The sequence below is a fragment of the Sminthopsis crassicaudata genome, chromosome 4, assembly GCF_048593235.1.
Source record: "Sminthopsis crassicaudata isolate SCR6 chromosome 4, ASM4859323v1, whole genome shotgun sequence".
Classification (NCBI taxonomy): Eukaryota; Metazoa; Chordata; class Mammalia; order Dasyuromorphia; family Dasyuridae; genus Sminthopsis; species Sminthopsis crassicaudata.
In genome coordinates, this window is record NC_133620.1 from 345,262,734 (window position 1) to 345,287,005 (window position 24,272).

Consider the following 24,272-nt stretch of genomic DNA (forward strand, 5'->3'; position numbering starts at 1 on the left):
AGGGCTGACATGTACAAGTTCCTGAATCCATCCCCTGGCTCCCTATTCCCCCTGGGATTGATGGGAGAGGAAGAGCTGGGCTAAGACAATCTAGAAGTTGGGGACTCTGCAGTTTTTATTTTGCCTTGCTCCCCACAGGATTACCTGTCATTCTGTTTGGGGAAATTTGGAGTAGTCCAATGGACATCTTGGGAAAATGCTGTCACTGACAAGACCCTCTCCCTGGGGAGAGCCTGGAAACTTGTTGGGTCATCTCTTTAGGAAAGTGAGACTTTTTTATTCTCTGTATAATATAGTACTATATAAAATGGAAGCTTTGATGAGTAGGATAGATGGGCTTCTTAAGTCTCTGAATGCTTTTACCTCACAATCACACACAAAGACACACATAATACACATAATAACCATCCATGTTCCCTTTTGGAGACATACAAATAAGTTTTAGACTCAGTGTAATAGAAAACAGACTAGTTTGGGAATAGTTAAGTTATTTCAAGCACTACATGTAATTGAGGAGTATACCTTAGGGCTCATTTAGAGGCACTGGGCAGCTAGGTGATTAGTATGCTGGGTCAGGAAGACTTTTAACTTGCTGACTTCAAATCCAGGCTTGGATACTCATTAGTTTTGTGACCCTAGACAAGTTACTTAACCACTTTTACCTCAGTTTCCTCATCTGTAAAATGAGCTGGACAAAGAAATAGCAAACTATTGCAATATCCTTGCTTAAAAAAAAAAAGATCAAAAAGTCATATATGACTGAAACAATGGAGAAAACACACACACACACAAACATGTATTAAGCACAGACTATAGAGAGCACTGAGATAGGCATTAGGGAGGTAACATTTTTAGAGAAGACAGTCTACAATCTGTAATGGATCCCAGACATAACTACTCACATTTATACACATTATAGGATCATAAGTCTAGAAACGAAAGTGATCTTAGAAGTTATCTAGTCCAACTTATCTAAAGCAATTTGAGAGGTGGCTTGGCGTAGAGGAAAAGGTCTGAGTTTAGAGTTAGGTAAGTTAGCTCAAATCCCAGTTCTTCCATTTCCTAGCTATGTGATCTTGGGCAAGTGGGAGAAGGCAAGGGAACGGACATTTAATAAATACCTAATGACTAATTGTGTGACCATGGGCAAGTCCCTTACCCCCAAGAGCCTGAGCAAAAAAAAAAAAAAAAAAAATGCCTGCGATGTACCTGGCACAATGCTAAGTACTTTATAAATATGATCTCATGATCTTCATAACAACCCTAGAAGCAGGTACTATTATTATCCCCATTTTACAGATGAGGAAACTGAGGCTATCAGAGGTTAAGTGACTTGCTCAGAGTCACACAGCTTAGTGTTTTGTCATTTCCTTCTCCAGCTCATTTTACAGATGAGGAAACCCAGGTAAAAAGGGTGAAGTGACTTGCCCAGGGTCAGATAGCTAGTGAGTATTTGAAGCCAAATTTGAACTCAACTATTTCTGACTCCAGACCTGGCACTCTATCCACTGTGCCACCTAGCTGCCCCTGAGGGAAGTGCTATTATTATCCTCATTTTAGAGTTAAATCACTATACCATCTAGCTTACTCTAAATGACTTAATCTCTCTGCATCTCAAGTTTCCTCATCTATGTAATGGCCCTAAATGACCTCTAAGGAAGGGACTACTCTATGTCTCTAACCTCTGTGAAGTAGGTATTGCCACTTGCATTTTACTGGTGAGGAAAGTGAGCTTCAAATGAAACTGGGACACTTTGAATATGGACACAATGTAGGTGTTTGAATGCAAGTCTCCTAAAGCCAAGACTGGCACTCTTTCCACAACAGTTCATCTTCCCTCATGCCATCAACATGTGGTATAACTTTAGACGACTCACTCAGGCAGCAAAGTGACATGGTAGCCAGAGATCTGAGCTTGAATCCTATCTCAGACTCTTATTGACTCAGGTTATAGGCAAATGAAAAAAACAAAAACAAAAAAAAAGCCCGTTACTCAGTTTCCCCATCTATGAGGAAGTATGGACTCAATGGCTTTTTAAAGTTCCTTCTAGCTTTAGATCTATAATTCCATAATCCTATGACCCTGATTGTGTGTGTGTGTGTGTGTGTGTGTGTGTGTGTGTGTGTGTGTGTGTGTATGTATGTGTGTGTGTGTGTGGGGGTAAGGAGTGGGGAGTAGAGCCCAGCTAGGTAGTGAAGTGGATAGAGTGCTGGGCTTGAATTCTGAAAGATTCATCTTCCTCATTTTAAATCCAGCCTCAGACACTTAAGAGCTATGTGACCTTTGCAAGTCACTTTATTCTGTTTATCTCAGTTTCTTTACCTATAAAATGAGCTGGAGAAGGAAATGGCAAACCACTAGCTTTGTGTGACCCTGGGTAGATCACTTAACTTGTAGGCTTCAGTTTCCTCATCTGTAAAATGAGCTAGAGAAGAAAATGACCAATCCATTCCAGTATCTCTGCCAAGAAAACCCCAAATGGGGTCACAAAGAGATGGATACTACTGAAAAAAAGACTAAACAACTAAAGAAGGGTAGGAAAGAGGGACTTAGATTGAGTTTCCTCAAGTTTGTGATCCTATGATCTCGCTGTGTCTCATTTCTCCTTCCTGTAACATGAAGGAGTTCAACTAGACAATCTCTAAGATTTTTTGCAGCTTTCATTGTAGGGTTTGCAGCAGCTAAAACACAAAGTGGACCATTTCAGGGAAGGTCTTAAACATCCATCTTGTCACACGCTTGCTCCTTTTAGGTAGAAGGTGAGAAAATTCTTTAGAGGTGGTGAAAGGTGGCTGCTAACCAGAGGTCATAGATGAGTCAGCTATAGCTGGTTCCCTACCCAAAGTTTCTTTCCTCTCAGGTTATGCATGATCTTTGTTCCTCACTGTTCCTTGGATGGGGATGTGCACTAAGGGCCTACAATTATTTTCCCAGTGCTCTAGAATCCTAGGATTCAAAGATGAAAGGCACCCTGGAGACCATCTATTCCAAACAGTCCATTTTAAAGATGAGGTCCAGAAAGGCTGGGGTTGGAATTGCCCCAAGTGGCAAAGCAAGGATTGAACACTGGTTCACTGGTTCTCTGACTTCAAATCTACAGCTTTCCCCATAATACTATTTATCTGATACTTTTAGAAGTGACTTGACAAACCTTCAGGTGGTTTCTGAGCTGTGCCTCTTTAAATGCATATGCCACTGTCTTTTTTTAAGCAAAAAACCCAAAAAAACAAAAACAAACAAACAAACAAACAAAAAAAGACAAAAAACAACAACAACAAAAAAAATTAATTGGAATAGAAAAAGTAGAAATATCCTAAGTTCATTTAAAGTTTCTTTCTAAATGTCTAGAATTGTTTACAATCAAGAATTCTAAAAAATTAGAAATGTTGATCCAATGAACACATTTCCATTTTTTACTTCCCCACCCTAGTTTGAAGAGGAGCCCACCTTTATATCTTCATCCCCAACTTCCTCCCTACTCCCATTTCCTCCCCACCCTAGATTCCTGCCTAAAAACTGGCGATGGCTATGTCTATATGACACTGCAGGACCCTTAGAAACCCACTCTGTTTTATATGCACTTTTCTCTGAGTGTGGTTAAATATGATTTCATAGGTAAGTATGTGTGTTTGTTTTGTGTGACTGTGACTGTGAGCAGGTTCTTTTGCTCTTCAGGTCTCAGTTTCCTTATCTGTAAAATGAGCAGATTGGACTACATGGCATTTAAGGTTTAATGGCAGCTTTAAATCTAAAATCCTATACTGTGTCCAAATGCATAACTATGATTTTGTATGATTCTCTTTGTGATGGAGTATGTGACTGTGTAACATCTCTATGAGTGCTTCCATGCCCTCACAACTCAGAGATCTAACATTTCTCTATCCCAGTATTGTCTGATATTGGGCTTCTCCATCATCTGGGTCAGGATATGCCTCTTTTCCAGCAAGGCAAGGAATAGGTCTGGATCTCTTCTTTAGTTTGGGAGAAAGTATTCTCATGGGGTTTTATGGACCCTTCCCTAAATTCCCCATGAACCTTGGCTCTGAGTTCTGAAGAATAGTGAGTTTTAGGGGAAAGATAGATCCTTCCCCAGTCTAGGAAGTTTGGGGTGGGACTGTAGAAAGTTATAGATGAGCTATCTTTGAAAAATTCAGAGTCTGGGTCACTCTGTAATAAGCCATAACTAAGGATTTTGGAAGGGCCAGATTCAAGGTTCTGAAAGAGGAGTCACCAAAGATGGTGAAATAAGGTAGAAAATTTTCAGAATCCAAATTTCCCCAAATAAAGAAACAAAGGCAGAACATCACCTCAGAAAAGCAGAAATAAATACAAGTGGTAAATCGATAGTCCTCCTAAGATAATTTGAAAAGATCCCAGAAAAGACTCAACCTTCCGGGGTCAAGATGTGACCAAGTGAAAAGCAAAGACCCTCAGGCCAATTCTGCAGAACCAACACACAAGCCCTGGGGATAGCTGGGTAGAGAGGTAGCCTCAGCTTTAGAAACTCTCATCTCACAAATCGTATAGGGATCCGTCAACTGAATAGAAGATTTCAGGACCTTCCATTGTTGAGGGATGCCAAGCATAGCTGTACTGACCAGACCTGTCCTGGGAGAAAGAGCAAGCACACACCAGGTGAGTATAGCAGTAGAGGGACAGGGACCCTACTAGCCTGTCTGAGAGCAGAGTCCCTGGTTTCAGTTCTAGGGCAGAAACGACAGCTATAGTTCACAGCCTTGGAGGGATCACAGGGAGCAAAATCATTTGCAGGACAGTGTGGCTAGGAACCCTAGCTTGGAAGTGGAGAAGTCAACCTAAGGTCGGAGCCCAAGACTGACCTCATAAAATAACAGTAAAAAAGGACCTGAGATTTGGAGTATCTTTACCCATACCTCAGGATTACAACTTGATTACACTAAAAACAAACAAACAAAACTAAATAAAGAAATAAAATGAATAAGCAAAGGAGAAAGAACCCAAACATAAATAGTTACTATGGGGATAGAAAATATCTGGGTTCATATTCAGAGGAAGATAGTGGAACCAAAAGTCACTCTTTTTTTATGAAAAATGCCAAGTGGTCCCAAGCACAAAAAGAGTTCTTAGAAGAACTTTTAAAATGACTTTAAATATCAAATAAGAGAAATTGAGGAAAAATGAGGAAAAAAAAATGAGAGCAACCCAAGAAAATCAGGAAAATTATGAAAAGAAAATCAACCAATTGGAAATAGAAAAATAGAAATAGAGAAACTTAAGGAAGAAAATAATCTCTTGAAAACTAGAGTAAAAAACCTAAGGAAGAAAATAATCTTGCGAAAATTGGCAATGGGAAGCCAATGAAATTCTAAGACACCAACAAATCATAAAACAAAATCGAAATAATGAAAAAGGAAGAAAAATGAAACAAATCAGAAAAACAACTAACCTGGAGAACAGATTGAGGGAAAATAATATAAGAACAGTAGTAGAACTACCTGAAAATTATGATTGAAAAAAGTATCTTGCTACATTACAAGAAATTATCAAGGAAAATTGCTCTGAAGTTCTAGAACAAAAACCAAAGGTAGAAATACCAAAAAAAAAAAAAAAATAAAATCCATTGATCACCACCTGAAAGAGAGTACAGGAGGAAAACTTATAGGAATAGCATTGCCAAGTTTCAATGTTCCCAGGTTAAGGAGAAAATATTGGAAACAACAAGAAATAAGTTATTTAAATACCTCTAGGCTTTATTACACAAAACTCAGCTGCTACTGTATTGAAGGATTTAGTGTAATCAGGTCTTAGAATACTGAATTCCACAGAGCACAAGAATTAGAGTTACAACTAAGGGTAATTTACCCAGCAAAGATAAGTATAATCCTGAATGGAAAAAATATAATCCTGAATGGAAAAAAAAAAAAAAAAGACATTTAACAAACTCAAAGACTTTCAAGTTTTTGTGACAGAAAATCCAGAACTTAAGGGAAAATTTCATATATAACATAAAAGATAAGTATTAAAGACCAATTATAAAGAACTTTAATAAGGTCAATTTTTTTACTTCTTATATGTGAATATATTAGCAATATATCTTATGATTGTCATTATTTGGGTAGTTTGAAGGAAAGATATGGGCTGACTTGAATATGATAGAGTGATTCTTAAAAAATGAAACTGTAAGGGCAGATAAAAATAGATTTTAAAAAATTAAGTATCATACAAATGAGATATAAAAGGAAAAATTTATATAGAAGAAGCTGGAGGGGGGAGGTAGTGCTCATCAGGAGTGGGTTGAAGAGGGAACATAAATATCTAGAAGGATATCCCTCTCTGGGAGAGGATGAGGGTTATTAGAAGGTTGGACAGGTTAAAGAAGAGGAGAGGGCAAGATTGTGGGTAGAAGTAAAGCAAAGGAGTGAGGAAAAATGAGAAGAAGAGTGAGGAAAAATTGGAAGGAATGTAAATGGGATAATTTACTCATAAAATTGGATAGCAAATTTAAAATTGGAATTTAACAATATGTTGCTTTCAGAAAACAAAAATAAGAGATACACACACAAAAATAAAATAAAAGATAGGAATAGAATTTGGTATGTAAAAAAAAGTGGTAATAGCAATCATGATCATAGACAAAGTTATAGTTAAAATAGATTGTGAAAAAAAGGTGAAAAATAGAGAAACTCTGTTATGTTGGCAAAAGTATTCAGTGGTTTTGGAGCATTTAAAATACCTAGACAGTATAAAATATCTGAGCATATAACTGCTAAAAATAGATACAAGAACTAAACATAAATATAAAACACCTTTTATACAAGTAAAGTAATTATTGTTAATGGATAGGTAAAGGCAAAATAATTTTTAAATGACAATTTTATCTTATTTATTCAATGACATTCCAATTAAATTACTTACAAATTATCTTACTAAGTTAGAAATAATAATAATAAAAGTTCTTTTGGAAGAATGTCTTCTGTAATAGGAGAAATTTCAAAGAAACCTGGGGGGAAAAAGATATAAAAAAAGTAGATTCAGAAGTATCAGACCTTAAACTATATTATAAAGTGAGAACATTGTGGAAATGTAAAAAATAATAATTTTAATTATTTTACATTGCATTTTTCTTGTATAAATAAAACTCATGTAGCTAAGAATAGAAAAAAAATGTATAAAAGTGTGGGGGGAATAAAACTTTCATAGATAATCTCTGGTAGCACATGATAGAGTTGGAATATTTCTGTAGCATAAAAATAATGAGCTAGTTGATGTAGACAAACATGGCAAGACAAGAGCTTCAGAAGGAAAAGGCTATCCATCTTTAGAAAAACAGATAAGAAGGAATAATCATAGGACAGGCATATATATGCATATGAGTTTATATGTGTATGTTTATAGATATCCATGTATATGTATGTGTGTATGTCTAATATATATATACTTAATTATACCTTTCTTTAGGGTGGTAGGGAGTGGGAGGTGAAAAAAATAAAGTAAAAAGTGAATAGCAGAGAACAAGGAAACCAACAAAGAAGTACAAAAAAGCTGAGCAACTTTGAAAACAATGTGAAATATTTATTATATAGGTTTTGTTGAAATGGAAATTTATTGTTTTATATTGAATCTTCTATTCTGTTATGTGCATGACAATTTTTTTTCTTGTTTTGTATTTACATTTAAAATAAAAAATTATGGAAGAAAAAAGGGAAGAGAAGGAGGAAGGGAAGAAAGAGGGAGGGAGGGAGGGAAGGAAGGAAGGAAAGAAGGAAGGAAGGAAGGAAGGAAGGAAGGAAGGAAGGAAGGAAGGAAGGAAGGAAGGAAGGAAGGAAGGAAGGAAGGAAGGAAGGAAGGAAGGAAGGAAAGAAGGAAGGAAGGAAGGAAGGAAGGAAGGAAGGAAAGAAGGAAGAGAAAAAGATAAGGAGGGTTCACCAAAAGATCTCAAAGGATAGGTTTAAAGCTGCTAGGTGAAACCAGGCAGTGTGAAGAGGCTGGTAAGCTAAACAATCATCTCTTCCAGTTACTATTTAGATGACATCAAGGTAAATCCATTCAAGCCCATGTTATCTGTTTGGGACTCAGTTTCCTCTTTTGTAAAGTGAAGGGATTAAGGTAGATGGCTTTTCCAGCTCTAAGCCTATGGATCAATGTCTTCCATTTGCCTGGTCTATGAATCTCTTTTCTTGTTGATCCTTTAACTTAGGGCCTCTTTAACTTAGAGTCTGCAGACCCTAGGAATCTATGCCTAGATTTTAGTGGGAGGGGTCTGTGAACTTGAATAGGAAAAAAATTACTTTTTTATTTCAACATGATTGATTTCTTTTGTAATCTTATATAATTTTATTTTATATATTTAAAAACATTAATCTGAGGAGAGGGCCATAAGCTTCACCAGGCAGCCAGAGGGGTCTGACATAAAAAAAAGGTTTTTTGTTTTCAGTTATTTCAAGCATGTCTAACTTTTTCTAACTCCATTTGGGGCTTTCTCAGCAAAAATCTTTGGTTTTTCTTTCCTTCTCCAGTTCATTTTACAGATAAGGAAATTAGATTAAGTGACTAACCTAGGGTCACAGAGCTAATGGTTCGCCATTTTCTTGTCCAGTTCTTTTTACAAATAAGGAAATTGAGGCAAACAAGATTAAGTGATTAACCTAGGATCACTGAGCTAGTATAGTTTTCTCTTTCCTTCTCCAGATCCCTTTACAGATAAGGACACTCAAAACTTACAGGGTTAAGTGATCTACTGGGGGGGGGGGGGGTCACAGCTAATGGTTTGCCACTTCCTTCACTAATTCATCTTACAGATGAGGAAATTGAGGCACATATGATAACTAAGTGTCTAAGGACAGATTTGAAGATGAATCTTCCTAATTCCAAGCCTGACAGTCTATTCAATGTGCCTCTTAAATGCCCTTAAAAAAGTCAAGAACCTCTATCTAAGATTCCTGTCAACTCCACCTTCTTTGTTCTCTATGGCAAAGGCCAAATTAGGCTATTTATAACAAAGGTCCTTGGTGACATTGCTTTATGTTATGTTTATATTACCTAGACTACCTTTGAACTGTGGGATCTTATATAGTTGGCTTTTTTTTTTCTCCTTAAGGATAAAGTATCCAATACCCTAAGGAAGGGTTTGGGTGGAATTACTGCCTTATTCAGAGATTATTTTCAAAGATAAAGGGGAAGCTGTGATGCCTATCAGTCAATAAGCATTTATGAAAGTATACTAAAGGCCTGTGCTAAGCCCCAAGGGGGCAAATAGAAGCAGAGTCCCTGTCCTCTGCCAGCTTGTATTCCCAAAAAGGAAGACAACACATAAAAAGGAACTGAAAAGGCAGGGAGAGGAGGATGAGATGAAAGTGCTCAACACGGAGACCTTGGAGGGCAAGTTCTGAATGCAACCTGAAAAGAAATGAGACATGGCTGGCCTAGGCACTCTCCTAAAATGGAAGTTGTAATTTTGTTAACATGAGGAAATGCACATTGCAATTAATCTGCAGCCTAGTAGATAAATTTTAGAGATTTAGTAGCCTGAGGCAGAAAGGGATTAAATTATTACTCAATTCAGAGTCATATAGCTGCTCTGAGCCTAGAATTCCTACTATTCTTCACAACTTTGTGTAATAACTCAGATTTATTTAAAGCTCTAAGGTTTATGAAATCCTTTAAAACACACGTTGTTTCAAAGCAATCCCAACAGACTTTGGACAGAAAATGCCATCTACATCCGAAAAAGAACTAAGGAGATAATGTAAATCAATACATGCTATGTTCAAAAAACAAAACAACAAAAAAGCATTGTTTTATTTGATCTTCACAACAAGATGAAGTAGGTAGACCCTGTTATTATCAACATCATTTTACAAATGGGGAAACAGACTCAAATAGATTAAGGTAGTTTTCTCAGGATCATAGTATCTGAGGTAGAATTCAAATCTATCTTTTTGATTTCAAGTCCAGTACTCTTTGCCATGAGTGGCTAGATGGCACTGTGGAAAGAGTATTGGGCCTGAAGTTAGGAGCATTCATCTTCCTGAGATAAAATCTGCCTCAGATACTTCCCTAGCTGTGTATACTTGGGCAAGTAACTTTTTTGCCTTAGTTTCCTCATCTGTGAAATGAGCTGGAGAAGAAAATGGCAAATCACTCTTGATAAGAAATCCCCAAATGAAGTCATGAAGCATCAGACATGGTTGAAATGACTGGATAACCATAATAATAATAACAACCCTATGGCCTTTGCTGAGCTACTTTGGAGGAGACTATGTAAAGAGTATTAATCTGATATACAGATAAGACAACCAAGACTTGGGGCAGCTAAGTGGTAAAATTGATAAGAGTGTCATGCCTAGAGTAAAGAATACCTGAGTTCAAATCTGATTTTAGACACTTATTAGCTGTGTCAGTGGATGAGTCACTTAACCCTATTTGCCTCAGTTTCCTCATCTGTAAAATGATCTGGAGAAGGAAATGGCAAACCACTGTAGTATCTTAGCCAGGAAAACACCAAATGTGGACATCAAGAATCAGAAGCAGCTGAAACATCTGAATGAGAATAATAATAGTTGAAGTCAAGAGAAGTTAAATGGTTTCTCTGCAACCATATTGGCCAAGAAGTATTAGAACTGGGACAGAAATATATGTCTTCAAACTACCAGTCCAGGTCTCTTTTTCCTATACCTTATTACACAGATGGCTTTAGCTCATAACCTTCTTGACTTCACTCTTGACAAAAACCAGGCTTTAATGTATTCCCATTCTGTTGTCTCCTTCCCAGGAACTTTTCAAACTTTAAGAGCAAAATTCTTTCTGCTGTTTTTTGAAAATTAACATTTTAGTGATGAGCTTTGCTTTCTGAATAATTTTCAGATATTTTACTTCACCTTCTCTACCCCCATCTAACCTATGGTTAGTATATGAAGGCAGCCTAGGTTTGTGTGTAGATGAAGGAGGGCAACTAGAAGTGGAAGAGATCCGATTAGTGTATAGAAGAGGAAAAATAGGCCTGAGTTAAATCATTCGTTTTGGCTTCCTCATCATGTAATGATAATATGGGTAGGGATTAGGGTCGTTTCGAATAGGATCCAGCCCTTAGGTAACCAGGGGCTCAAAGCTCATTTGCATTAGGATCGTGCTCTTTAGATTCACTATCTTTAGTGGATATTGATTTCTCTAGACTTTGCAGAGCTCTGCACTCCTTCATCTAGGAAAAGTATTTTATGCAAATATGCCTGAAATCCTTGGTTATATTCAAAAGAGAGAAGAACAGACAGATAAGTAAAAACAATTGAGAGAGTTAGTCATATGACCATGAGCATTCTAAGTTGAGTCTCCCTGGCTCATCAATGAAAGGATGGGATATTTACTAGGGCAGCCTACTGATGCAGTGGATAGCATTTTGGATTCAGAATCAGGATAGCCTGGAGTTCAAATCCTGCCTCAAATATTTATTGGCTGTGTGACCTTGGGCAAGTCACTTAGCTTCTCAGCCTCAGTTTCCTCATTTGTAAAGTAGGGTTAATAAGATGCCTACCTTACAATAATCTTACAAAGGTTATTGTGAAGATCAAAAGAATAATTTCAAATTAAATATGTCAATGTGTAAAAATAATATTTTTCAAGCACTTTTCAGACCTTAGAGTGTTAGATAAATAAGTTATCATTATCTTTTCTTAGGGGCCACTATTCATTACAATTATATGATGTTTGACTTGGTTTTAATGTTCTTTTGGTTAACATTAATATAGCCATTTTGTATATTGTTTTCCTCTTTCAAGCCATAGAATTCTTGCTGTGTTCCCTTGAATTCTGCATGTTTATAATTTCTTAGAGCAAAACAATATTTCATGACATTCACATACTATATTTTGTTAACCCATTCCTTGATTGATGGTCGTTTATTTTGTTTCCAGTTTTATTGCCACTGAAATAAGTGCTGCTATGAAAATTTTCATAAATATGGGGACATTTCTCTCTGTCTCTGATTTACCCAGGGTGATGAATAAGCAATTGAGTCACCTTTCTATTATAATACCAAATTGTTTTCCAGAATGGTTGACCTCAGGGGCAGCAAGATGGCACAGTGGATAGAGCAGCAACTTTAAAGTCAGAAGTGCCTGAATTCAAATCTGATTTCAGTTGACACTTACTAGCTGTGACCCCGAGCAAGTCACTTAATCCTAACTGCCTGGCAAGAAAAAAAAAAAAAAAATGGTTGAATTAAATTCATAGCCCTACCAAGAATATATTCCTATACCCATTTTCTCACAGAACTTCCAACATTAATTATATCCACCCATTTTCTGTCTATACCAGTTTGATAGGTATGACATGAAACATCAGGGGTTTCATTTCCATTACATATTTGCATAACACACTTCATAATATTTAAATAGGGTTCTAAGATGAAATGATCCTGAGGATGTTCCAACTTTGAGAAGTAACCACTGAACAGTGGAAAGTGAAACAAATCTTTTTGTTCCCAGCCCCACCAACAATTTGCTAAGTTTGAGGGACTAATTTGGGTTCTGCTTGCTATTCCATTACAGACTTGAATTCTTCAAGAATAGATGAGGCCCAATGGACCTAATGTGGAACCAAATGTTTTCATCTAGTGGACAGACATTGCTCTTTCAATGGAGCAATGGAAGAATGCTATATTTGGAGTTAGAGAATTTCTGGTTGTATTATTAGCTCTATTACTTAATAGAGCTGTGGCTTCAGGCAAATCATTTACCCTCTGGGCTTCAGTTTCCTTATCTAAAAGTGAGGCACTTGGACTAAATCCAGGATTTTTAGCCTGGGGTCTAGAAGTCTGTTTAGATAGATAGATAGATAGATAGATAGATAGATATAGATAATTGTTTCAGTATAACTGTTTTCTTGTATAATCTTATGTATTTTATTTTATGCATTTGAAAACATTATTCTTGGCTTCACATTGCCAAAAAAAAAAAAGGGGGGGAGCTAGGAATGTCTGGATAAAATGATCTTTATGGTTCCCTTCTAGATTGAAATTCTATTATTCATGAATAATTTGATCTTTTTTTTTTTTTTTTTTTTTTTTGGATAATTTGATCTTTTCTTGCTGTTGATAGCTACAGCACCACTTGGGCCCTTGCTAATTTCTCGAATTTCCAGGAAGTTTTGGGGTTGTCCATTATAAACATTGGGATAGAATGTGGCCTATTGTGATGAATGGTCCACAATTTTTGAGCTGGTGAGGATACTTTATGCACAAATAAATCAAGTCAAGTAGCAGTTATTAAGTGTTTACTAGAGCAGTGCCAGAACACTGTTCTAAATTAGGAGGTAGGCGTGAGATGAGCAGGAATTAATACAAGTGCAATGATACTTCCTACTCTCAAGAAGCTTACAATTAAAGAATGCAGTGGTGCGTGATGGGTAAGAGGTAAAGAGACCAATGGAGAGAAAATCTAGGAAAATCAGGAATGCAGTTTGGAGAAGAATGAAGGCTCAGCTGATCTGGGCCTCCTCCTTAAAAATGGAAGTTCTGAGAAGGATTTCTTCTGCATGGGGAATGCTCCAAGTGTGGGAAATCCCTCCTTCACCAGCAGATAGCAATGAAATCTAAGACTTAATAGATAAATCTGAGAAAATTATTACAAAGAATCACATGGTAACTAAGTGACTTGGCTAAGTCAAATAGCTAATAAGTATCGGATGATTTTAATCTCTTTTTTAGACTCTAATCCCAACATTCTATTCATTGTGCTACACTATCCTAACAAGTTTATGAGGCTTGCTTGTGTTTCCTTCTCTGGATTGGGCAAAAGGATGTTAGATAGTTTGTGGTTAATATTGTTGACACAATCAAGGACATAATATAACTGCTGTGGAGGCAGGGAAGTAGGAGCTATTGCTAATACCCTAAAGAAGGCACCAACCCTGGAGTAGAATGACCTGAATTCAAATTTGACTTCTGACACTTACTAGGTTTGTGACTGAGGCTATATCATTTAGTTCTGATTGCCTCAAAAAAAAGGGGGGGGGGATGTGTGGGTGGGGTAGGTTCCAGCCTTTCTCATACTATAAATCAGCCAGTGGGTAGCATAGGAAATCAAGACCAGGTCCTTTGAAAACAAAGTATACCCTCCAAGGCCTAAACAGGCCTTTAGACTGTTTTGCTGACTGCATTTATTGGTGGGAAAGCCAGAGAGTCACAACCTCTTGGTAACAGTATAGTGAGGGATTTTCCCTGAGTGAGTTTATTTTTTCCAATATTATGTGTATCCTTGGGACAAATCTTTTGTAGGAGATTAAACTCACACAGTAGACATCAAAGAGTCTGTATAATAATGATATTGGGTCATATATTCAGCTAAAGAACTTTGAAATAGTTCCTACCAATTGGAAAGGGATTATTAAGTTTTCAGTGTAAATATTTACATTTTACTAATCAACAGGATTCAGTTAATAATTCAATAATATATAGCAAATAACTTAATATATCAAAATCATGTTATACAATATATTTATCTATTATCCATTCATGTTATATATTATATATAAAATAACATCAATTAAATTTAATAAAATAATTTAATAAAGTAACATAATTTAATAAAGTAGATGATATATTAATAACCAGGATCCTCCACTAGTTTTTGTGTGGTCCACAAGATAAGAATGGGCAAAACTCATTGTTTTATTAACCCCTTGGTCTAGATAGAGAGCAATGGAGAAAATTAAAAATGCAAATTAAACCTAAAAATGTGTCTTGTGAACATGGCTTTTTCTTTCTTTGGGAGAGGCAATTGTTAAACTTTTACCAGTACATTAGCAGTTTCACTCATTAGATTGTGAGCCCCTTAAAGACAAGGGCTATCTTTTGTCTCTTTTAATATTCCCATTGCTTAGCACTCTGCTTGTCACATAGTCAGCACTTAAAAAGAGTTTATTGACTAACTGATGTTGTCCTTTACAAGAGGAAAGAGGACTGAATCTGGAGTTGGAATCAAATCCTGTCTCTCACACTAGTTTTGTTATCTTGAGCTAGTCAAAAATCTCTTTGGGCCTTGGTTTCCCTATTTGTAAAAAAAGGGGGGGCAGGACTTACATTGGATGATGTCTAAAGTCCTTCTCAGCTCTAAATCTATGATCCAACAGCCTTCTGAAGCTTTGCCTATTCTTCCAGGTATACCTGTTGCAGAGTCAAAGGTTTGAGATCTAACAAAATTAGATTAAAGCCCTCACCATTGGGGGCTTTAAGGTTAGTGAAGAATGTCTTTAGGACTGGAAAACAGACTAATAAACTCCATCTACACCACCTAGGTGAGCAAATCTCCAGGGAATTGCTGGCATTTTAGTCTGGGATTTTGAGGGAACATCCAGCCTAAAGAGAATCAGACCTGGGGATCTTTGGTTGAAAATTAGGTTGAAAAGCTTAGGTGCTGTTAGTCTGGGATTGAGTAGATTTTTGTTGTTGTTTTTTGCAAATGTGTTTAATTACTTCACCTTGTTATATCATTTCTGATTTTGTAGATTTTTCTTTCTCATTATAAATAAACCCTAGAAATGTATCTGCACCATTCTGAGGCCATAGTGGTCAGGGATTAGAAGGAAGAAAGTGAATAGATGCTGTCTCATCAGGCCATTCAGTTAAGCATCAGTGGGCAACTAAAGCAGGTATAATATTAGACTCAGGCAGGTGATCCAGTGGGTAGAGTACTGGATTGGAGACAGGAAAACATAAGTTCAAATCCAGACACTTACTAGCAATGTGACTGGGCAAGACACTTAAAATATTTGCTGACTCAGTTTCCTCACCTGTAAAATGGAGATATTAATAGCATTTATCTTTTAGGGTTGTTGTGAAGATCAGATAAAATATTATTTGCAAAGCTCTTAGCACAGTGCCAGATACATAGCATGCATTTAAATAAATACTTGTTTCTTCTTTTTCTTAGAGGTGGAGAAAAGCAGACCCTGCAGTAAGGACAAGGAAGTCCAAGAGATCTGGGCTGTAGAAGTGAGAGTTAATTAAAGTCTAACTCTAATTCTCCTTTGGCTTCTTAAAATATAGGTAGATATACCACATTGTGATTAGATAATCGACCATGTTGGCTGAAAGGAATCTCATGAGATTTTCAACCCAAATCCATTCTGCTACAGAGGAAGAAAATGAAGTCAAGAGATGAGTGATGTGTCCCAGATCATACAGCATTAAAATGAAACTTTCAGCTCTCTAGATCTCAGAGTGGTGGGTTACAAAGGATCCTTAGAAATCACCTTGTCCAATTCTCTCCTTTTGCAAATAAAGAAGCAGGCAGGTAAAGTGAGGCAGCCAACTTAATATATAGGTGATTAAATAGCAGACCTGGGATTTCTGTCCCTCCTAATTTCTCTGTTTCAGTTGAGGATATCACAATCATTCTAGATAGTCAGACTTAGGAGCCTTGGATTTTCTCTTACTTTTTATTTTTTACTCACACCTTTATCTTCTAGGTTTCATCAGCTATTGGGTCTTGCTGATTCTACTTTGATGTTCAGTCATGTTTGATTTTTTTGAGACTCCATTTGGAGTTTTCTTGGCAAAGATACTGGAGTGGTTTGCTATTTCCTTTTCCACCTCATTTAAAATGAGGTGGAGAAAACTGAGGAAACTGAGGCAAAGAGGGTCAAGTGAGAGTTAAGTGACTTGCCCAGAGTCATATAGCTAGTGTTTTACCATTTCTTTCTTATACTCATGTTACAGATGAAGAAATGGAAGCAAATAGGTTAAGTGACTTGCCAGGATTATACAGCTAGTGATTTGCCATTTTTTTCTCCAACCCATTCTATAGATGAGAAAACTGAAATAAACAGGGTTGAGAAAATTGTCCAGGGTCACACAACTAGTATCTGAGGCTAGATTTGAACTCAGGAAGGTGAGTCTTCCTGACTCCAGGCTTGGCATGCTATACACTGCACCACCTAGCTAGTCTCATTCTAACCTTCTATTTCTTGCAACTGTCCCCTTTTCTTTACTTTACTTACAATCTAAGCTTTAAAACCTTCTCATCAGAACTATTTCAAAAGCCTCCTGATTAGTTCTCTGTAACTTGCCCTATCCTTCTCCAAAGCCATTCTCCACAGAGTCCTAAAGCACATATCTAAACATGTCACTTCCATACTCATGACATCCTAGTGGCTCCCTATTGCCTTTTGGGCAAAATATGAATTCTTCCATTTAGCATTTAAAGCTCTTTATAATCTAAAGCCAACTAACTGAGCTTTCCAGGCCAGTTAGACATCACTACCCCTTTCTCTTCTATATTTCAAAGTGGAATGCTGTTATCCACACACAAAATTCAATATTTTGCTCAGGTTATTAGCCATTCCTGGAATGACCTTCCTCCTTCCTTCTGTTTTAAGAGCCACTACATCCCTTTAAATCTCAGCTCAGTTGCTACCTCTGGCAAGATGCTTTTTCAGATTCCTCTAGTGGCCAGTAATTTCAGCCCATCCTGAAGCTATTTTACTTTGTATTTGGGGTGTCTAGAAATGTATCAATGAAATGTAGCTCAATGGATAGAGCACTGAGTCTGGAGTTAGGAGGACCTGAGTTCAATTCCAACCTTGAACACTTACTATCTCTGTGACCCTAGTCAGTCATTTAACTTCTGTTTGCTTAAGCTTTCCTATCTGTAAAATGGAGATAACAGGATCCCTTACCTTCCAGGGATGCTGTGAAGATAAACTAATATTTGCAAAGTACTATATAAATGGTGGCTATTATTATTATTCCATAGAAGAAAAGAGGTAAAGTCAACAAATATTTATTAAATACTTACATATGTTAGGCACTGTGCTTAAATCCTGCAATATGTTGCTTGGAGATGCTTTAATAAAAAGAACCCTGGACTCCAGTCAGGAGAAATGCACATTCAAATCCTGCCTCTAACACTTGCTAGCGGTCTTGCCATGTCTGAGCCTCAGCTTCCTGGTCTGTATATAAAATAAATAAACAATACAATAAAGATTGCTATACTTACCACAAAGGGTTGTTGTGAGGATCAAGTGGCGTAATCCATGTAACTGACTTTGTGCTCCACAGAGCTTAACGTGCCCTACAAATGTCAACTATTATTATGCTAGTTAATACATCTTGAAGCTTGATAGTTGCTAGGAGGTACAGGCACTGTGTGGTCACTGTGACCAGCTGTAATGAGTAGTAAATAGGGAATTTTTTGGCAGTTCCAACCAGGGCATGGGCTATCTATCAATCAAGTACTCAGGTCCTCTTATTATTTTCATTACCCAAAAGCTGATGATTATCTGGGGAACCTTTGTTTGACTGTCCTGGAGGTAGCTGTCACTCATATATTGGCTGTATCTCCTTTCTGCAAGGCTTGGCTTTGTCCTATCTCAGATTAAGAACTCATAGTTCCATCCTTCCTTACTCCCATTACCACTATGCAATTATGGAGTTTTTTATTTGTTTGTTTTTTACACAGACTATGTATACATAGTCATCTTAATCAGAATTGTATAAATTAATCAAAACAACTAATAGGAACCACACCCACAAACAAGGAACAGCACTTAGGCACACCAAGATGACTCTTGTTCCAGCCCAACATCAAACCCCTATATCAGTCAACACCAAATCCTGGAAGTTTGGCTCTCTTAAACTTTGGTTCCCGTGGGAACCCGCCCAAGGGAATTTTTTGCTATTTTTTTTTCTTTTTTCTTTTCTTTTTCTTTTAACTTTCTTTTAATTCAATGGATGCAGTCAATTGATGACTGGAAATTTGGATATCTCATGCAGAGAAAAGAATATCACAGCAACTTCAAAAGAGTATACTTCCCATTTCTAGTATCTATTAAGCCAGTTCTGGTTTCCCCAAAAGTGATTTTTTCCCCCTAATAATTTCCCAGACAGAGACCAGGGAGGGAGATTAGATTTTGGAAAGGAAGCCAGAGGAGGAAGACCATCTATAAGCCCTACTCTACCATTTTAGAGATGAGATGCATATGTAGTCATCCATGCTCAAAACTTTGCCACACAGACCTCTTTGTAGTGGCTAGAAACTGAAAACTGAGTGGATGCCCATCAATTGGAGATTGGCTGAATAAATTGTGGTATATGAATATTATGGAATATTATTGTCCTGTAAGAAATTACCAACAGGATGATTTCAGGAAGGTCTGGAGAGACTTACATGAACTGATGCTGAGTGAAACAAGCAGGACCAGGAGATCATTATATACATCAACAACAATACTACCGTGTTTCCCCGATAATAAGACACTGTCTTATTATTTTTTTGGGACTAAAAAACACCAGAGGGCTTATTTTCAGGGGAGGGCTTATTTTATCCTCCATCATGCCCCTTTTATCCTCCATCATGCCCATTTTAGCCTCCATCATGCCCCTTTTATCCTCCATCATGCCCATTTTAGCCTCCATCATGCCCCTTTTAGCCTCCATCATGCCCCCTGAGTGCTTATTTTATCCTCCATCGCTTACTGAACTTACCGAGTTTTTAGATGGTCCTGTCTCAGCTCTACTCCGCGGCGCTGCTCTCAGTAGCGCCAGCAAGCAAATCACCAGGGAAGAAGAGGATGACGCGCTCACTGCTGCAGCTCTGATTGGATGCAGCTCGGAGCGCGACATGCGTTTCACCCGGGAGGGGAGGGCGGCGCTGCTTACTGAAGGTACCGCTACGCAGCATATAGCGCAGGGGATCACCATGATGACCGTTTTCATAGTAAGTTCGATAGGGCTTATTTTCGGGGGAGGGCTTATTTTAGCGGAATATTAAAGAGTATGTGGGTGTCTTATTTTCAGGATAGGTCTTATTATCGGGGAAACACGGTATATGATGATCAATTCTGATCGATGAGACCCTCTTCAACAATGAGATGAACCAAATCAGTTCCAATAGAGCGGTAATGAACTGAACCAGCTACACCCAGCAAAAGAACTCTGGAAGATGACTATGAACCACTACATAGAATCCCCCAAATAGACTATTTTTGTCCGCCTGCATTTTTTGTTTCCTTCACAGGTTAATTGTACACTATTTCAAAGTCCAATTCTTTTTGTACAGCAAAATAACTATGGATATGTATACATATATTGTATTTAACTTATACTTTGACGTATTTAGCATGCATTGGTCAACCTGCCATTTGGGGAAGGGAGTGGGGGGAAGGAGGGAAAAAATTGGAACAAAAGGTTTTGCAATTGTCAATGCTGAAAAATTACCCAAGCATCTATCTTGTAAATAAAAAGCTATTAAAAAAAAAAAAAAAAAGAACTTTGCCACAGTATCGACTCACCCCAATATCATTCCCACTTCCTTCCCATCCTCTCTGGTCAATTCTATCTCTACAACACCACACACATCTATCCTCTTTTTTTCTGTCTCAGTTCAGGAAGGAAACCAAGTATTTCTTAACTATGTGTCAGATGCTCTGTTAAAGACTTTATAAATATTGTCTCATTTATTTGATTTCCATAATAACCCTGTGTGGTAAGTATCTATTATCATCTCCAGTTTTGCAAATGAGGAAATTGAGGCATCTTGTTCAGAGTCAATAGCTTGCTCAAACCTGATCTTAGAAACTTACTGTATGAACCTGGAGATAATCATAGCATCTACCTCTCAATATTGTTGTGAGATTCAAGTGAGATAATAATTATAAATTGCTTAGCATAGTACCTGGTACATAGTAAGCACTATATAAATGTTAACTATTTGTAAGTGTGTGAGGCCAAGTTTGAATTTGAGGTTTTTTGACTCCCTGGCCCAGAGCTCTAACCAAGCAACTGGACTGCCTCTATCAATATTTTCCCATTATCCCTTGACTGGAATATTCCAACAGCCTCCTAATTGGACTCTTAACTTTCAATCTCTCATCAATCCATATTCTATACAATTGCTAAAACAATCTTACCAAGTGGGACTGACCACATCATTCTCCTATAATGGTTGCTTGTGTTTTGTCTTCCTCAGTGAATATGAGTCCATTAGGAGAAAGGAGGACTATTGTTTTATATTTCTTTGTACCAACAGCATTTGGGACAGTGCTTGGAACATAATAAGCTCTTTTAAAAAACATTTCCACATTAGTCATGTTGTGACAAAAGAATCAGAACAAAAGGGGAAAAAAAACTGTGAGGAAAAAAAAAGGGGGAAATAGTATGCTTTGATTTGTATTCAGATTGTCATTTTTTCTCTGGATGTAAATGGCATTTTTCATCAAGACTCTTTTGGATTGCTTTGGATCACTATATTGCTGAGAAGAGCTAAGTCTATCAAAGTTGATCATTGCATAATGTTGTTATTACTATGTCCAATGTTCTCCTGATTCTGCTTCTTCACTCAGCATTAGTTCATATAAGTCTGAGGTTTTTCTAGAATCTGCCTGCTCATCACTTCTTGTAGAATAATAGTATTCTATTGCAACTGTATACCGCAACTTATTCACCAATTCCCTGGTTAATGGGCATCCACTCAATTTTAAATTCTTTGCTACCACAAAAAAGAGTTGCTATAAATACTTTTATACATGTTAGTCCTTTTCCCCATTTTTTTAAGATCTCTTTGGGACATAGACCTAGTAGTGGTGTTGTTGGATCAAAAGAATCAAAAGCTTATAAGCTTTTAATCAATGTTTGGTGACCAAACTTCTTAGGCTTCTCTTCTTGGATAAAATAATGCCTCAACTTGACCATTTAAAGCTTTTCATGATCTGATATTCTCCTTCATGCATTCTGCATTACAGTTGAATGGGCCTTAGTGTTCTCCAAACCTCCATGTCTTTTCCCAGTTTGTTCCCCCATGTCAGAAAAGCATTCTTCTCTAAGTTCTACCTCTCAGAATCCCTAGCTTTCTTCAATGCTCTACTGTTGTATCACTTTTTATAGGAAGCCTTTATTGTTATATGGGCAGCTAGGGTGCAAAATGAATAGAGTGTCAGGCCTGGAATCCAGAAGACCTAAGTTCAAAACTGGACTCAGACATTTACCAGCTATGTGTCCCTAGGCAATTCATTTTAAAAATAAAAAAATCTCTCTTTGCCTTAGTTTCTACATCTCTAAAATGTGGGGATGATCAAAACTCTACCTCCCAGGATTGGTGTGAGGATTAGATTAGAAAATAATTGTAAAACTCCTAGCCCAATGTCTGACACATAGCACTATATAAATATAGCTATTGTTATTGTTATTTTTCTTCTTTTCAGTACTCACCTCATTAGTATGCTCTTTCTTTTCCTTAAATTAAAACATATATATATATATGTATATACATATATACATATATATATATATATATATATATGCTTGTTTATATAATATATTCCTCCTCCCTCAGTCCCTTTGAGGATAGGGATTGTTTTTTGATGGTTTTTTGATGTTGCTGTTATTGGTGGTAGTAAGTCAATTCAGTCATGTCTGACTTTTCATGACACCATTTGATGTTTTCTTGGAAAAGATACTGTAGTGGTTTGCCATTTCCTTCTCCAGCTCTTTTTCACATGAGGAAACTGAGGCAACCAGAGCAAAGTGACCTGCCCTGGGTCACACAGCTAGTAAGTTTGAAGCTACATTTGAAGTCGGTTTTCCTGACTCTAGCACCAGTGTTCTATCCCCTGTACCATATAAATGTCCCTTTGTCTAAAGTAAATTTGGGTCAAAACTAACCCATTGAGCTCTGGTGCTTTAACAAGATGAAAACACTTTTTAATCAAAAGATACAATTAAAACTGATTATGAAAGAGCCAGCATATCTCCTTAAATCAACCAAGCTATGTTCTAGGAATTTTTGTAATCTCAGAAGGAAGTAGAAGTGGGAATGAGAGGGAGGTGGGAAAAGATTTTGAGCATCCGGATGTGAGACACCAGAGCTATCATGAGGCTAAGGCAAAATTAAGCTGGGTCAGGGAAGAAGATGTAGAAGAGAGTCATTAGTTCTACAGGTACTCGGAAAGGATGAGCCAGGGTAAGGGAAGTCCCAAGAAAAGGCTACTTCTTTCTCCAATTTCCCCATCTGATGCCCATCCATAGATACTCAAAAATATAATCTGCTACTTCATTACTCAAATGTTTCCAGTAAACTGAATTTTGTCTCAACCACAAAGGGACTGGGGATATACTAGAGGTATATAGCATATACCTCTATATAGAGGTATATATACCTTATATAGAGGCATGTGGATATATATATATGTATATATATATATATATAAATTAGGCACAGAGCCCAACCTTTAGCCTACATGTTTCTTTAGCCTTGGATTTTCATAACTCAAAGCTGAGGTCAGATTCCATCACTAGATGACCTGGGCTAGGTCAGATCCATCACTAGATGACCTGGGGGTAATTCAAAACATAGGATCTTTCAATGAATTCTCTCTTACACAGCTGAAAGCCGAAATTTCCAGTGGCTGATGCAATGGCATCATAGACAATCTGTGCAAACCAGTTTAAAGTTCTTTGGGAGTTCTTTTTTTCCACCTAGCTGCAAGATTTATACTGATCAGCTGAGTAGAAAGACTTGTTTAGCCTACTAACGTCATGTACATTTTTTAGACTGCGTTTCCTTATCTAGCCCACACTGGACCTAGCTTAAAAAGACCAAGGTCTTCCTTTGTATCCTGGGCTATCTCCAGTCTATAGACCCTGGTCTATACCTGGCCATTGGACCTAGATGGTTTGGAAGAAAAAGTGAGGCAGGTGACCTTGCACAGCCTTCCCTCATTTAAATCCAATTTGCTTATATGTCATAACAACACCTCTCTGATGTCATGATCCTCTTTAAGAATGAAGGACAAACAGCAGCAACAGCATAGTCTGGAAGTGCAAGCTATTTACAATTTAAGCCCATTCTGACATGGGGGATTTAACTAGATCAGTTTCTAACTTGGTTCTACTTCCTGATCCTTTCACCCTTCCACTATGCCAAGTTCTCTACATATTAATGTCTTAATGTTAAACTTAGTATGAACACCCAGCTAGCATAGCCCATTGCAGATCCAAACTCCTGAGCTGAAAAAAGCCTCATCTCTCTAGGTTTTTGTAACACTATTTTATCGATTATCTTTATATCTGTCTGACTTTCAGTCTCCTTTGTTGAATGATCATCCTGGTCTTACCCAATACAAGTATTTTTATCTCCCTCTATATTATTTCATGTAATGATCTCATCAACTCCCATGGATTCAATTATCATCTCCATGCCAGTGATGGTCAGATGATACTTCTGAAACCCTAATCTCCAGACTCACATCTTTCTACTGGATATACTGTCGATATCTTAAACTCAATACGTCCAAAACTGAAGTC

General features: G+C 37.2%; 1 long non-coding RNA gene across 1 annotated transcript in view; it reads right to left on the reverse strand.

Moving 5' to 3' along the window:
* The window catches only part of LOC141539001 (uncharacterized), a 33,440-nt gene extending 15,526 nt beyond the window's left edge, over positions 1-17,914 (reverse strand). Inside the window, exon 1 of the long non-coding RNA XR_012481178.1 lies at positions 17,770-17,914. This is a non-coding gene — a long non-coding RNA (uncharacterized LOC141539001). The remainder of the gene's footprint in view (positions 1-17,769) is intronic.
* Between the last annotated feature and the right edge of the window lie 6,358 nt (positions 17,915-24,272).